This window comes from Bufo bufo, chromosome 7 (genome assembly GCF_905171765.1).
Source record: "Bufo bufo chromosome 7, aBufBuf1.1, whole genome shotgun sequence".
In the NCBI taxonomy this organism is placed as follows: domain Eukaryota; kingdom Metazoa; phylum Chordata; class Amphibia; order Anura; family Bufonidae; genus Bufo; species Bufo bufo.
This window is the reverse complement of record NC_053395.1, coordinates 144703590-144719638: the sequence shown is the minus strand read 5'-3', so window position 1 is coordinate 144719638 and position 16049 is coordinate 144703590. Positions and strand designations below refer to the sequence as shown.

General features: G+C 41.6%; 1 protein-coding gene across 3 annotated transcripts in view; it reads left to right on the top strand.

Annotated features, from left to right (window-relative positions):
• FAM126B (family with sequence similarity 126 member B) overlaps positions 1 to 16049 on the top strand; it is an 89180-nt gene that overhangs the window by 32081 nt on the left and 41050 nt on the right. For 2 of the 3 annotated variants that reach the window (XM_040439239.1, XM_040439237.1), the window contains exon 2: positions 12313 to 12409. The gene's annotated coding sequence lies outside the window, so the exon portion shown is untranslated. Of the gene's footprint in view, positions 1 to 4983; positions 4996 to 12312; positions 12410 to 16049 lie in introns of those variants that run through there. The other variant, XM_040439238.1, reaches the window with a different exon arrangement.

The following is a 16049-nucleotide window of genomic DNA, read 5'->3' as shown; positions in this document are numbered from 1 at the left end:
TGCGATATATTTTGAAGCATGTGCGATATGCGATATATATTATTTTCTTCTGTATGTATACAAAAAATACAAATTACAAAACTTTTCAAGACATTTTTAATATGTGTATTGTGTATCAGATCTTTTTCCAAACAATGTAAAGATGAAGACTAAGGCTGCGTTCACACGGGCGAGATTTCCGCGCGGGTGAAATGCGGTAGGTGAACGTATTGCACCCGCACTGAATCCCGACCCATTAATTTCAATGGGGCTGTTCAGATGAGCGGTGATTTTCACGCATCACTTGTGCGTTGCGTGAAAATCGCAGCATGCTCTATATTCTGCGTTTTTCACGCAACGCAGGCCCCATAGAAGTGAATGGGGTTGCGTGATGCGGTGCGATTTTCACGCACGGTTGCTAGGAGACGATCGGGATGGAGACCCGATCATTATTATTTTCCCTTATAACATGGATATAATGGCATTCTGAATACAGAATGCATAGTAAACTAGCGCTGGAAGGGTTAAAAAATTTAAAAAAAAATTTAACTCACCTTAGTCCACTTGATCGCGTAGCCCGGCATCTCCTTCTGTCTCCTTTGCTGAACAGGACCTGTGGTGAGCATTAATTACAGGTAAAGGACCTGTGGTGACGTCACTCCGGTCATCACATGATCCATCACCATGGTAAAAGATCATGTGATGGATCATGTGATGGATCATGTGATGACCGGAGTGACATCACCACAGGTCCTTTACCTGTAATTAATGCTCACCACAGGTCCTGTTCAGCAAAGGAGACAGAAGGAGATGCCGGGCTACGCGATCAAGTGGACTAAGGTGAGTTAAATTTTTTTATTTATTTTTTAACCCCTCCAGCGCTAGTTTACTATGCATTCTGTATTCAGAATGCTATTATTTTCCCTTATAACTATGTTATAAGGAGAAATAATACAATCTACAGAACACTGATCCCAAACCCGAATTTCTGTGAAGAAGTTCGGGTTTGGGTACCAAACATGCGCGATTTTTCTCACGCGAGTGCAAAACGCATTACAATGTTTTGCACTCGCGCGGAAAAATCGCGGGTGTTCCCGCATAGCACCCGCACATTTTCCCGCAACGCCCGTGTGAACCCAGCCTAAGTGTTAGTAAAACACAAATTTCATACATGTCCCCCAGAGCCAGTGCCATCAGCCCCATGGCATTTGCCATCATAATCATACATGTCCCCCAGGGGCCCAGAGCCAGTGCCATCAGCCCCATGGCATTTGCCAATTGCCATCATCATACATGTCCCTCAGAGCCAGTGCCATCAGCCCCATGGCCATCCTTTGCAAAAAGATCCCCTCCCCCGATCCTCCACCCCCCCCCCCCCACCCAGAAGAATCGCTGTTATTAATACTTACCTTTCCTACAGGGTGCTCGGCAGCAGCTGGCTTATGGAGTCCGCAGGTGTCGCATCTTCTTCCCAGTATGCATTAGGCGGGACCTGACGTCACACACAGTGTCAGCCAGCGGGCTGACGCTGTGTGCACGCCAGGCCCCGGCCAGTACAACGCGGTGCGGACTGCGGAGTCGGGAGGCCACGGAGCGGTGAGTGAGAAGCTTCTTCAATTAACTACCGCTCTGTGGTCATATCGCGGTCAGGCGATATATGCGATATAGACAAAATCTGTATCGTTGCACAAATTCATATCGCCTATATCGCCCACCCCTACTCTTGGGTGCTTATTTTGCCATGCTGAGAATGTCCGCAGCACGTGGATGAGATTTGTAAAATCCATAGGTACAATCTGCAGCGAATTCACCCTTAGTGTTTAGTTAACCTTTGTTACCTGAGCAGATAATCCCTATGATTCACACTTTGACCTGCTTGTCATTTTGTAATCATTGTACTTTTTTCTTTCATACCTAAAATTCCTTCTTTCTTTTTTTGACAGACCAGGTTGTACATTTGTGTGGTGTTTAACCTTTACTCCGAAACCTGTTTTTGTGTTTACTTAAAGGGCTTGTCTTATTTGAGCAAACTCTTCCTATATGAAAGGTGCCTATTATATGCTGATTGTGGGAATCCACTAAGGCCGGGTTCACATCACCATTTATTTTTACCTTCTTCTGTCCTGAAAAAATGGCTCCTGTGTTTTAAGCATACGTTCTGCTCATTTATGCAGATTTGGCATCCGTTTTAGCCATTTCCATCTAAGATCTATTATTTTAGACGGAAAAAAGGCTATTATGCATACTCCGCACCGTATGCAAGTAGCCTTTAAGGGAATCTGTCACCCTGATATTTTTTTTTTTTTTACTTTTATCTACAATAATAAATGAGTAGTGCTGCAGGTAAGGAGTCCAGGTCACTACATTTTATTTTCTTACTGCTCCCTGTTCCCCCGCTATCAGCGCTCAGAGCTGCACTCATGCATTGTCAAGACTGCTGTGCATGTGTACATGAGTCCTCTCTATTATGTTAGCACAGCAGTCCTGACTGTCTATTTCAGTGCATCTCTGATCGTTGGTAGCGTGGGTATCGGGGGCAGTAGGAAAATAACCATGCTAACCATGTACTGTAGATAATAGGCCAAAATCGGGGTGACAGATTCCCTAAAGGATTCCTTAAAAAAAAAATTTTTGGTGGTGTGTTTTTCCTTTGTACGGGTGAATTGCATTATTATAATTATTATTTTTTTTTAGATGGTTTTTTCTTTATGGGGGAAAAATAACCACCAACATGCTGCATTGTTATATTGTTGAGTATCATCTGGACATTGCCATCTGTATGCAACCATTTCCAAGAGCATGTGCAAAATTTACATCTATGGATAGCGATGATATACTATGCCCTCAACAGTTTATGGTTGATTGTTTTGTGCATTTAGACTATAAATGGATCACAAGTAGTGTTATGTGTCAAGCGCCCTGAAAGTAATTTTTTAGATTTTGCTGAACTGGTTTTTAGATGCCATGTCCCATTTGAAGCCCCCCCCCCCCCCCCCCCCGTGGTGCACCCTTACAGTAGAAACTCCCCAAAAGTGACCCCATTTTGGAAACTAGGGGATAAGGTGCCAGTTTTATTGGTACTATTTTTGGGGTACATATGATTTTTAATTGCTCTAAAATCATATGTACCAAAAGATGGTTGTTTTGGCACTGTTTTTTTTTTTAAAACATTCATCTGACAGGGTAAATCATGTGCTATTTTTATAGAGCAGGTTGTTACGGACGCAATGATGTCAAATATGTTGATTTTTCTTTGTTTCAGTTTTACATAAAGCATTTTTGAAAATAAAATTGTTTGTGTCTCCATTTTCTGAGCGCCATATATTTTATTTTATTTTTTTCTGCCGATTTGTCTTGTGCAGGGGCTCATTTTTTGCAGGAAGAGTTGACGTTTTTATTGGTACCATTTTTGGATACATATGATTTTTTGATCATTCATTTTTACACTTTATGGGGCAAGGTAACCAAAAAATTGGTTGTTTTAGCACAGTATTCATTTATTTATTTTTACAGCGTTCACCTGAGGGGTTAGGTCAAGTGACCTTTTTAAAGAGCAGATCGTTACAGACGTGGCAATACCTAATATGTATACTTTTTCTTATTTATTTAAGTTTTACACAATAGCATTTTTGAAACAAAAGAAAGTTATGTTTTAGTGTCTCCATAGTCTGAGAGCCATAGATTTTTATTTTGTGACCGATCGTCTTAGTTAGGGTCTCATTTTTTGCAGTATGAGGTGACTGTTTCATTGGTACTATATTGGGGGACATATGCCTTTTTGATCGCTTGGTGTTGCACTTCATGTGATGTTAGGTGACAAAAAATGGCTTTTTTGGCACTGTTTTTATTATAATTTTTTTTGCGGTGTTCACCTGAGGGGTTAGGTCATGTGATATTTTTATAGAGCTGGTTGTTACGGATCCGGCGATACCTAATATGTCAACTTTTTTTTAAATTTATTTCACTTTAACACAATAATAGCAATTTTGAAGCAAAAAACAAAACATATTAGTGTCTACATTGTCTGAGAGTCATATTTTTTTATTTTATTTTTTTGACCGATTGTCTTAGGTAGGGTCTCATTTATTTGCGGGATGAGGTGACAGTTTGTTTTTATACTATTTTGGGTGGCATGCGCCTTTTTGATCGCTTGGTGTTGCAATTTTTGTGATGTAAGGTGACAAAAAATTGCTTTTTTTGGCACTGTTTTTATCTTTTATTTTTTACGGTGTCCACCTGAGGGGTTAGATGATGTTTATACAGCTGGTTGTTACAGACGTGGCGATATCTAATATGTATACTTTTTATTTATTTCTCTTTTAACACAATAATAGCATTTTTTTTTATGTCTCCATGTTCTGAGAGCTATTTTAGCTATTTAATTTTTTTTTTTTATGGTGTTTATCGGACCGGGTGGATCATGTAATATATTTAGAGAGCCGATCGTTACAAATGCGGCAATACCAAATAGGTCTATTTAAAAAAAGAAAATGTATTACTTTAATTGGGGAATTATTTTTTATATATATATATATATATATATATATATATATATATATATATATATATATATATATATATATATATATTATTATTATTTTTTTTTTTAACTTTGCATCCCCCATAGGGTCATACCTCTGGGTGACATTTAACTTCACTTTTTTTTTTTTTTTTTTTTTTTTTTTTTTTACTATAGCTTTTTCCTGTAACTGGGGCTGACATAGTAGCCCCAGTTACAGGGAAAATATTGCCCCCAGAGAGGCTGTACAGCAGAATACAACGCTGTACAGCCTCAGTGCAGAACTGATCGGTGTCTGTGGAAGACCCTATCAGCTCCTGCACTCTCCCTGTCCATGCATTCTCCTTGGGGTGCCCTGTTGTCACTGACAGTGGGCCCCTCGCTCGGCAGCTGCATGATTAGCGTGTAGCTGCCATCTCTGAATGGACGTTTCAGAACCTCCATTCAGAGATAAACATCCACCCATAGGACGTTTATATCCTATGGGCGGATGTGAGGTGGTTAAAGGCTATGTACACTTTTTGGGGGCAATTTTTTTTTATTATTGCATTGTACTTATTTTGAGATAAAAATAATTTTTTTAATTTGTTTTTTATTAACAATATGGAATCCTTTTTTCTGTACAGAACTGACATGCTCTACTAGCTGCTTGTGGATTTTTTTTGTCCTTTCAGTCATCTGAGGAGCAGATGGACTCCTTATCTCTGCTCTCTGCCCTTATAAACATGAAGCTCAATCCTTATCTTACTGATAAGAAAGTGTTTATGACCTCGTTTAGAAATAAAGGTAATTAGATGACCACAAAGTGAAAGTACCAGTCACACAGTTAGAAAAACAGTTAACCCTTTGTGACTGAACAGCTCAATTTTTAATTAATAAGGCCAATTGAATATGATTTTTAGCCAAAAATTAGTTAAATGCAATCATAAAGAAAAATTTACTCCAAAGATGTACATAGCTTTTAAAGGGCTTGTGCACTTTTGCCAATCAGCGGTTTCTTAGTAGCTCCAGCACTGAACCTGCGGACTGAGCCAGTAACTGCAGCACTGCTCTCATTCACTTCAGTTGGAGCAACGCTGTTGTAAGCAGTTCCCTCCATTACACAATAGACATAAAGCTGTGTAGGTATAGTTTCAGAGCTACTGCAGGACAGTTGATTGGCCTGCCAATAGCAGGCGGGGACGGAGGCGAGCCTCCCTAACATCGCGGGTGACGCCAGGAAGGCTTGTCCCCGACCTGCCATTGGCTCCTTCCCCCCCGACATCGGATGTTTTCATCCACGCACGGGGAGAAGCAGAGAGCGGGGACCCGGGTAAGTATATTCAGCGTGGGGGCCAGCATATATGTTTTTTTTTTTTTTTTTTAAGGATTGGATAACCCCTTTAAAGAGGACCTTTCACCTGGATATCTATAATCTAATTATTATCCTACCTTATAGTGCGTCCCTCAGTGATGTCTTGGCAATTTTTTTTCCTTTCTAAAGAACCCCCCGTTCGTTTGCTGTGGTCCCCGTATCTTTTGGCGCCTCATACTAATGTGTGAATGAGGCTTAAAAGTTCGTTTTTCTCAATAAAGTCTTTAGGCAGTGAGATGGCACTAATATAGTTCTGTTCAGCTGACATTAGCACATCGCTAATGTCAGCCAGCTTAATACCCATTTTTCATAGATCTGCGAGGGCATCCAATCAGAGTTCCCCGCTCTTAGCCAGGGAGAAGATAACCGCGCCCAGGAGAACTTCAAGTCCACGCCTAGTATAACCAAGTCGCCTCATTAGCAAATGAGGCGCCAAAAGATACGGGGGGTTCTTTAGAAAAATAAATATATTGACATCACTGGGGGACGCACTATAAGGTAGGATAATTAGATTATAGATCTCCAAGTGAAAGGTCCTCTTTAAGGTATGTCTTTGCTAATCAACCATTTTCCAGCAGAGCTTTCCACCACAGCAGAAGCTGATTGATGGTGTTCAGCAATGCTGGAGCGGCTTCATTCTAGCATTGCAAGGAAATGTTATTCTGGGAAACCAGGCCCAAAATATTCCTACTTGTGAAGTGGATAAGCTATTAACCCATTCAACAGAAAAAAAGCTGGCTGCAGCTTCTTGCATGGTCTTCGTTATTTGTCTTCAGAGGGAACAAATGGCCCCTTTGAAGATGGGGAAGGGGTAATAGGATTTGACTTTGTAATTCCCTCTTAATCTAGCTTGGATCAAGTCGTATGCATCTGTGCTCTGGCTTGTTTAGAGGATAAGTGTCATATTTATTTATTTTTTGCTAGTTTATTAGAGCTAGACATGTATACCTGAGTTAGTCTGTCAACGATTGCCAAAAGATCTGTAATTACCTTTATAATACCAGCTTTCATTAATGTTCTCTGTCCCTTTCCACTGCTCCCTTAAAAGGTTTCTGTCACCTGAAAAATGGGTATTAAGCTGGCTGACATTAGCGATGTGCTAATGTCAGCTGAACATAACTATATTAGTGCCATCTCACTGCCTAAAGACTTTATTGAGAAAAACGAACTTTTAAGCCTCATTCACACATTAGTGTTTTGGTCACTGATTTCCATCAGTGTATTTGAGCCAAAACCAGGATTGGAGCCTCCACAGACATCAGGTATAATGGAAAGATCTGCACCTGTTCTGTGTTTAGAGTCGCACCTGGTTTTGGATCACAATCACTGATGGAAATCACTGACCGAACACGGACGTGTGAATGAGGCTTTATAATATGCTAATTAGCCTCTAGGAGCAGGGGGGAGTTGCACCTGCTCCTAGAGGCTCCGTTTGCCCACCTCTTTTCACGGGCGGTGCTGCCGGCCGTGTCTACCAAGAAAATCACACGCCGTCCCGTTCAGAAGGACGTTCTCCGGCAGCCAGCTTCCTCACTGTGACTTATTTAGCGCAGGCGCAGTGAGGAAGCCAGCAGCTGCCGAGCGTCCTTCCTTGCCTGCGCCGAATACTGAATAGGACGGCGCAGGCGTGAGATTTTCTTAGTAGACACGGCCGGCGGGAGGAGAGCAGCGCCGCCCTGGCCCTGTCCATCAAGAGAAGAAGTGCGTGAAAAGAGGTAGGCAAACGGAGCCTCTAGGAGCAGGTGCAACGCCCCAAACTGCTCCTAGAGGCTAATTAGCATATTATAAAAGTTTGCTTTTCTCAATAACGGCGGCAGGCAGTGAGATGGCACTAATATAGTTCTGTTCAGCTGACATTAGCACATCGCTAATGTCAGCCAGCTTCATATCCATTTTTCAGGTGACAGAAACCCTTTAAAAGACCATTGCTATGGCTCATTTGTCTCCGGCTAGGAAGACAGAGGGGCGGTCCTTCACACTGCATGCCTGCATTAGGCTTCAGAGTGAGGAGGCGTGTCTCTCAGTAATCCAATCTGATTGGCTGAGGGAATGCAGTTTTGGCCTTAGAGAACTGGCAGAGGGGCCATCTTGAGAAGGTCCTCATAATGGAGGATTCAAAACAGCCGTAACTAAGTGGAAAACTCAAGGAAAACAGTGGTAAGTGAAGAAATTAAAGATTGCTTTATGCATAATGCTGCTGCAGCAGTAACATATGCTAAAATTGATTTTTTGGATGAAAATATGACAGCTATCCTTTAACAACTAGGCAGAAAACAATGTTCTCCAGGTCACGACAGTGCAGGTAATATTTAAGGGGAGGGTGGCGCGTTTCAGCCACATATTATGTTTATGGTGCAATTTAGAGGAGATCTACCACATCACCGTGTGCTGCAACTGACTGCAACCCTTCCCCCCCCCCCCCCACCCATTTGCTCACTGCTAACTTATCAGGTATTTTTTAGGGTATGTTCAGTGTTTTTCACGTGTATTTTTGGCATGTATAACTTGCATATTATACAACTTTTCAGCACGTGGCTGAAAACGGGCAGAAATACAGCATGTTTGGAATAACACAGCAGGTTTAAAACGAAAATCGCTCCAAAACCATAAAACCAGTGTGTATAGATGCTCCTTTGTAGGTGATTTGATGCATTTGATGCAAAATTTAAAATAAAATAAAAAGTAGAATATTGTGTAATAAATAAGACGTAGTACTGCTCTATATTTCTAACTCTGTTGGGTTTTGTCCTACATTTGTAGCCATATAAAAGGAAATGTAATCTTATTAATTATATCCATCTGTAATAAGACAAATCTGCAAAATACAATGATCTGGATGGAGCGGCTCCGCACTGCAGCTTTGTTCTCAGATTTCATTTATTATTCTAATGGAATTTGGGGGGAAGAATGATAGACATCTGTAGTAACCATTTATATGATCATGCTCTCAATGAGTTGTGATATTAGGACATACCAGTATATTCCCTTTCAGCCAGGAGTCCTGGGAGGGGAATGAAGAATTAGGCTACTTTCACACTGGGTTTTGGTTGGATCCGGCAGGGTTCAGCAAAAACACTTCTGCTACTGATACAACCATCTGCATCCGTTATGACTGGATCCAGTTGTATTATCTTTCACATTGCCAAGACGGATCAGTTTTCTATCGTGTCAGATTGTGTCAGTCCCCATTGACTTGCATTGTGGGTCATGACGGATCCATCTTGCTCCACATCCCAGGACGGAAAGCAAACCGCGGTATGAGAACAGAACGGAATGCATTTTGGAGCACTCCATTCTGTTCAGTTACATTTTGTCTCTATTGACAATGAATGGGGACAAAATGGAAGCGTTTTTTTTTTTTACCGGTATTGAGACCCTATGACTGATCTCAATACCGGAAAATATTACCGCTAGTGTGAAAATGGCCTTCAGAAGGTTTTCTGAGATCCTCTGCATAGGTCATTAGTATCTGATCGGTGGGGGTCTGATACCTGAGACCCCACCGATCAGCTGTTTTGAGAAACAGTGATGCTGCCTTCTTTCAACTGACCAAGCACAGCGCAGTACATTGTCTAGCAGCTGTGATTGGAATTGCAGCTCAGCCCCATTCACTTCTATGGGGCTGATCTGCTCCTAGACCACGTGAAAGATGAATGTGTCGTCACTCGGCCGAGGAAAAATGTGTAAAATAAGAGCATTACTGTTCATATCTAGATATTTAGGACACTAATACTGAGCTATAAAATATATATATATATATATATATACATATACACAGTGGATATAAAAAGTCTACACACCCCTGTTAAAATGTCAGGTTTCTGTGATGTAAATTCCCTCTAGCTTAACTAAGGCCCCAGTTCCAGCTGAAGAAAAACAGCCCCTTGGCATGATGCTGCCACCACCATGCTTCACTGTGGGTATGGGGTTCTTTTAGTGATGTGCAGTGTTGTTTTTGCGCCAAACATATCTTTTGGAATTACGGGCAAAACGTTCAACCTTGGTTTCATCAGACCATAACACCTTTTCCCACATGCTTTTGGGAGACTTTAGATGCGTTTTTGCAAAATGTAGCCTGGCTTAGATGTTTTTCTTCGTAAGAAAAGGCTTTCGTCTTGCCCCTCTACCCCATAGCCCAGACATATGAAGAATACGGGAGATTGTTGTCACATGTACCACACAGCCAGTACTTGCCAGATATTCTCCTCGCCTTTTCATCCATTTTGGAGGGACGTCCAGTTCTTGGTGATGTCACTGTTGTGCCATATTTTCTCCACTTGATGATGACCGTCTTCACTGTGTTCCATGGTATATCTAATGCCTTGGAAATTCTTTTGTACCCTTCTCCTGACTGATACCTTTTAACAATGAGATCCCTCTGATGATTTGGAAGCTCTCTGTGGACCGTGGCTTCTGCTGTCGGATGCGACTAAGAAAACTTCAGGAAAGACCAACTAGAGCAGCTGAACTGTATTTGGGGTTAATCAGAGGCACTTTATATGATGGCCGGTCTATGCTGACTCCTAGTTAACATGATTTTGAATGTGATTGCTTAATTCTGAACACAGCTACATCCCCAGTTATAAGAGGGTGTGCACACTTATGCAACCACATTATTATTTTTTTGTTTTCTTCCCTCCAACTAAAAGATTTCAGTTTGTTTTTCAATTGAGTTGTACGGTTTATAGGTCACATTAAATGTGGAAAAATTTCTGAAATGATTTATCTTTCTTTTACAGCACAGAAACCTGACATTTTAAGTGTAGAGTGTGTGTGTGTGTGTGTGTGTGTGTGTATGTGTGTGTATATATATATATATATCAGTAACTCGGTATTAAATATCTGGATAGGAGTATTAGTGCTCTTTTTCTTAACATGTATAACACTACTACTCATAACCAAATATTTAAGACACTGGTGCGATCTTTTGAATATACAGAATAAGCAGATAAACACACACACAGGCGGCAGGTTCTCCTCCTTCTCCTCTGGTGTCTTTTGGAGGCTAAAGGGCCTGCAATCATGTGACATCATCAAAGGTCCTTTAGCCTACCATTACTATTTCTCAAAGGTCCTTCATACTCTGCTGTATACACCCATGACAGGCGTGGGCCTCCAATGTGACTGTATCTGGAGGGGGCTCAGCCTGGCCTGAATTGCACTAGTAAAGATGCTGCTCCTGGGCCCCTTCTCAGCTTGGGCCCCGAATCCGTCGTTTCTCTTGTAGTTAAGCAAGTGCAGCCACCAGAAGTGTCTTAGGGAGTCGGGAGAGATAGCGGTCAGCTGAATGATCTTTCGGCCGACAGCTATTGAATGCGCATGGGCAGCTCTACATTATTTGCTTCCCATACACATTCAATACTGGTATGTTGAGGACATGCCATGGAACATAACCATATCTTTCTTGTGAAAAGTCCTTTAATCCTAAGAAATGCTTCTTATTTTAATGCAAATAAGTCTTTCAATGCCACGTGGGCAGGGTTTATCTGTTTGGCGCACCATCGCTACACCAGTAATGCTGCTTAGCACCTCTCGTCCTGTTTGACGGTCCCTGGGATTTCAGAGCTGGTAGCGATGACTTGAAGCCAGGTGCACTGAATGGAATGGCCCATGCCCATGGTGCACGGAAAACCCTTCTTTGCATACTCCTAAAAATAACCTTTTCTTCTGGATTAGAGGAATGATTATGTTTTGGGGCACCTACCATACATGGCGGTATGCTTACTCTGAAAGTGGTTTTAGAGGCGATGGTCTTCCTTTAAATAATTATCCATACAAAATATTGTAACACAGTATAGTGTCAGAGAAGGAAGGCCATCTTTACTGGGTCTTCTGCAATCTTTGCAAGCTTTTTAAAATGAACTTTAGTCCCATTTATAGACTACAATTGAAATTATGCTTAAGGATCCGATGAACATTTCCATCAGTACAATCCTTGGTAGGTGTCCTTGATTTTATGTTCAGATCTGATCAGACATCTTAAAGGGGTTTGCCAAGTTAAAGAGCGCTGTATCCATCTGTGGCAGTACCGTACAGAATGAATGGAGCACTGGGAGACATGTGCGACTTGCTTCTTATATGGTGCACTGGGTGACTTGCTTCCTAATGTGGGATGCGACCTCCGTCCTCATGATGGGTGGGGGTCCAGAAGTTGGACCCCCACCAATCCGATGCTTACTTCTTAACCTGTGGATAGAGGATAAGTTTCTAACTTGGCAAGCCCCCTTTCAATATCATATGGAATTACACAGACTTGACATTTGTAAGCAATACTGGGGTTACTTATAATAAGGTCAGAGAAGTTCTCTTGCTGTGTCCTTAGCACTGCATATAATAAGAACGGAATTTACGACACAGGATGCTGGTGGACCCTTCGATGCAAGTGTGAACTTGGACTTTGCTATATTTCTTTCTATATAAAGATATATATATATTTATTTTATTTTTTTTTCATTTTTAGATCAACAAGGATGCCTGTGCACGTCAACAAATGCAGTCCACGTGAACCCCAGCACCTCCCACTGCTCAATGTAGAAAACTGATTTCTCTATATTCCGGTAAGAGTCCAGCAGGTCTGGAGTAAGGTGACTGTAGTTATCACAAGTGTGAGTTTACACTGACATACACCGCTCGGATCTCTTCTCATTCAGACAGCAGGCACTTCGGATGTTGGCATGAAACCAAAGCACATTGTGTGTATATTCAGTGACCTAAAACCCTTGTGCAAGACAAGTTAATGCCTTACTAACAGAACAAGTATTCACTAAGGATTGTGGATTGTTTGATTGGGATTTGTGACAAAATGCAGAAGTAGACAGATTAAAAGCTTACAATCTGTGCAAGGCACTTGCCTTCACCATCCTGCGACAAATCCTTAATGGGGTTGTCTGAGTTCAGAGCAGAACCTGGACATACATCCCTTTTCACCCATTTAGCCCCTATGAATGGAGCATCGGAGCATTTCTTGCTGTGATTCTCCCCCTTGCCCTGTGCTGTATAGTGAAGGGTGAGGGCTTTTCTTCAGATCCGGGCTTCTGATTGGCATGCTAGGCGGAGGTTTCCACCTAGCAGTGAGCCTGGCGATGTCACCGGAACTAATAGATGATCTTTAGCGCTGCCTTAGCCTGTAAAACAGCCTAGGGTAGTGCTAAAGACCGCCCATTAATGCCGGTGACGTCACCGGGCTCACTGCTAGGTGGAAGCCTCTGCCTTGCAGTGTAAAAATGTAAACAAAACAGCGCTAATGCTTTGTAGGTACTCCAGAAATACAGGCAACAGGCTAGTCCAGGGATGGGCAAACTGCGGCTCGCCAACTATTGTAAAACTACAAATCCCATCATGCCCTGCTGTAGGCCGATAGCTGTAGGCAGACTGGGCATACTGGGAGTTGTAGTTTTGCAACAGCTGGAGAGCCGCAGTTTGCCCATCCCTGGGCTAGACTATACATTTGTAATTCTGCTACAAGACAATAATTGCTCCATATGCCATCAGTTGACAAGTGTGGTCCTTCATATCATTGTAAAAGGGTTAGCAAAATATAGAAAAGTTTCAGCTCACCCACCGTGTTCCGTACATGGAGACCCCGGACTGCGGAACAATCGCGAATAAACAGTGAGAACATTCCAGCAGACAGGCCAAGGATAAAATCCAGTTTCCAAACCAATCCAGCCATACAAAGATCTGGTCAGCTTATGGATTTTATGAAAAACCATAAAGAAACCGGATTTTATCCTTGGCCTGTCTGCTGGAATTTTCTCGCTGTTTATTCGTGATTGTAAAAGAGTGGTTCGAGCTGGACAGTCTTGTGTGAGGGCTTTATTAACATGACTGTTCTTCTCTTCCATGTGCTCTGCGTTTTAAAAATGGACAGCAAACAACCCATACAAGTTAATGGGGCTATTCACACACCCATTGTTTTTATTTTTTTTTGTTTTTTTTTTCATGGATCCACATGCACAATCCGAGAAACTAAACATATATCCTTTTCGGGTCCGGCTCAGACTTTCCAATTTAAGTCTATGGGAATGAGAAACAAATGTAATGCACACAGAAATTGATCCGTTTGTTTGTTTTTATTATAATTTTTTTGGTGAATGGAAAATTGTGTGAATAAGGCCTTAACTTCTTCAGTGGCGAGATACCTAATTTAATTGAATCTTCAGAGAACATGTTGTAGTATTACTGTACTTGTGACCATGCAATGAGAATGGATGGGGTTTAGCTTATACATACAGGGGGACATTTATCAAGACCAGCGTTTGACTACCACTCTGCAGCCAGAGGATGCGCCAAATTTATCTAGAGGTGCAGGCCTCCTAGCTGCTATAGATTTCTGTCCTAATTCATGTGAATGCAGGTTAATGTGCTGCGCCTGCTGGTGCTGCTGCTCCTGCCCTTGCCACTTTTGAAAAAGGGTGAGAACGGTGTAAAGTTGCACATTAGCAGGGGAGTCCATTCCCAGGGGAGTGTGTCCTTTTTGCTGCTGCTCACTCCATGTAACTGACCCATTTTCTAAAACAGGCATTCTCAACCTGCGGCCCTCCAACTGTTGCAAAACTACAACTCCCAGCATGCCCGAACAGCCTACAGCTATCAGCATACAGCAGTTGTAGTTTTACAATAGCTGGAGGGCCACAGGTTGAGCTTGCCTGTTCTAAGATATAGGGCTGGCTACAATCATACTTAGATTATACCTATGAAACACTACGCTGTGCATGGTAAGTAACGGTCAGTTTTACAGCCTAAACCTTTACACTGAATTCACAACCAGTTGGACAAAGTATAATCCTGTATAACTGTGTTTTGGTCACGCCCAGAAATAAAGGGGTCACAGCAGTAGACCTCCCAGTGGGAGCAATGAAGAATAGGCTAGTAATGTTAATTTCTCGATTTGCTCATCAGTGGTGTCCAGATTTACTACTGTTTTATAAATCTTCGCTCCTTTCATGTCTTTAGTTGTGCTGCACATTTCTTTTGGCTTTTGCATCCAGTGGTTGTCCTTTTTTTTTCTTTCTTTTTTTTTTCCATCCTTTCACTCGGCCTCATGTATATTTAAAATGTTCTGCTGCATCTTTCTTTTTCGAAGTCTATCTTGTGCCAAGGGTAAACAGTTCAAGCCTGTAAATTCATACTCTTTAACGTCATACGCATCATTGCTGGGCAGATTTCCTTTTTATATATAGTCTTGGTGGGATGCACATGTGAGGATGTGGTCAGTATATAGGCTTTTAGCAAGTCGAAAGGGTTCAGAAAGGGAATGCGTTGTCAGAAAATGACTTATTGTTTAAGTCAAGTTTTTCATGTTAAACGTGTTTTTTTCTAAAGTGTGTGTTTTTTTAATTAATTAATTTATTTTTTATGTCACTATATTTCACAAAAACTCCTAAATCTTGCAGTTTTCACCCCGGCCTCTAAGCCTAACAAAAGGTGCCTCTTCTTGGTCTGTACAGATCACTTTTCATTATTATCATGATAGGCAGAATTACAATGACATATACCACCTTTATATAGATAACACAGGATCCACCATTCAAAGTAGACGATTGTCAGTGCTTATCTACTCCTTCCTGACCTCTGCATAGATCACAGAACATGCCTAGAAAACTCTCCCATAGAAGTCAATGTGGTCCCCTCCTGTCCATTGTGTCTATGGTCCATGGTGGCTGCGGTAAAGCATATCTCTAAATGCTGTTAACCACTGCTCAGGCTGCCCCAATAATCATGTTCAGAAAAGAGTATAAAAGAAAATACAATCGGAAAATGAAAACAGATTAGGAAACAATATGTGTCACTTTCTGGTTTTAACAAGCAGAAAAACGTATAAGTGACACATTCCCTCTAAAAATTGTATTCTCCGACCTGCTAGAAAGGTGCATGATGTAATCTGTAGTGAATGTAATTTTCTTACCAGTGTCTGTATTTGTGAGTTATCCCCTCCCTTCTGATCCTCAGCTGTGTCATGTGACCAGCAATCAGACTTTCCAAATAACACAGAATCTTATGCGTGAACTCTATGTATTTCTACGGGAGGCTCAATGTCAGTCTCATAGGAATGAATCGAGAAGTAACTGACTTCCTGTCCTGTGTCAGTTGGAGATCAGAGAGTTGGTCACATGACACAGCTGAGGATCAGAAGAGAGGTCATGACTCACCAGTACAGTCACTGTAAAAAAGATTACATTCACTACAGATTGCATC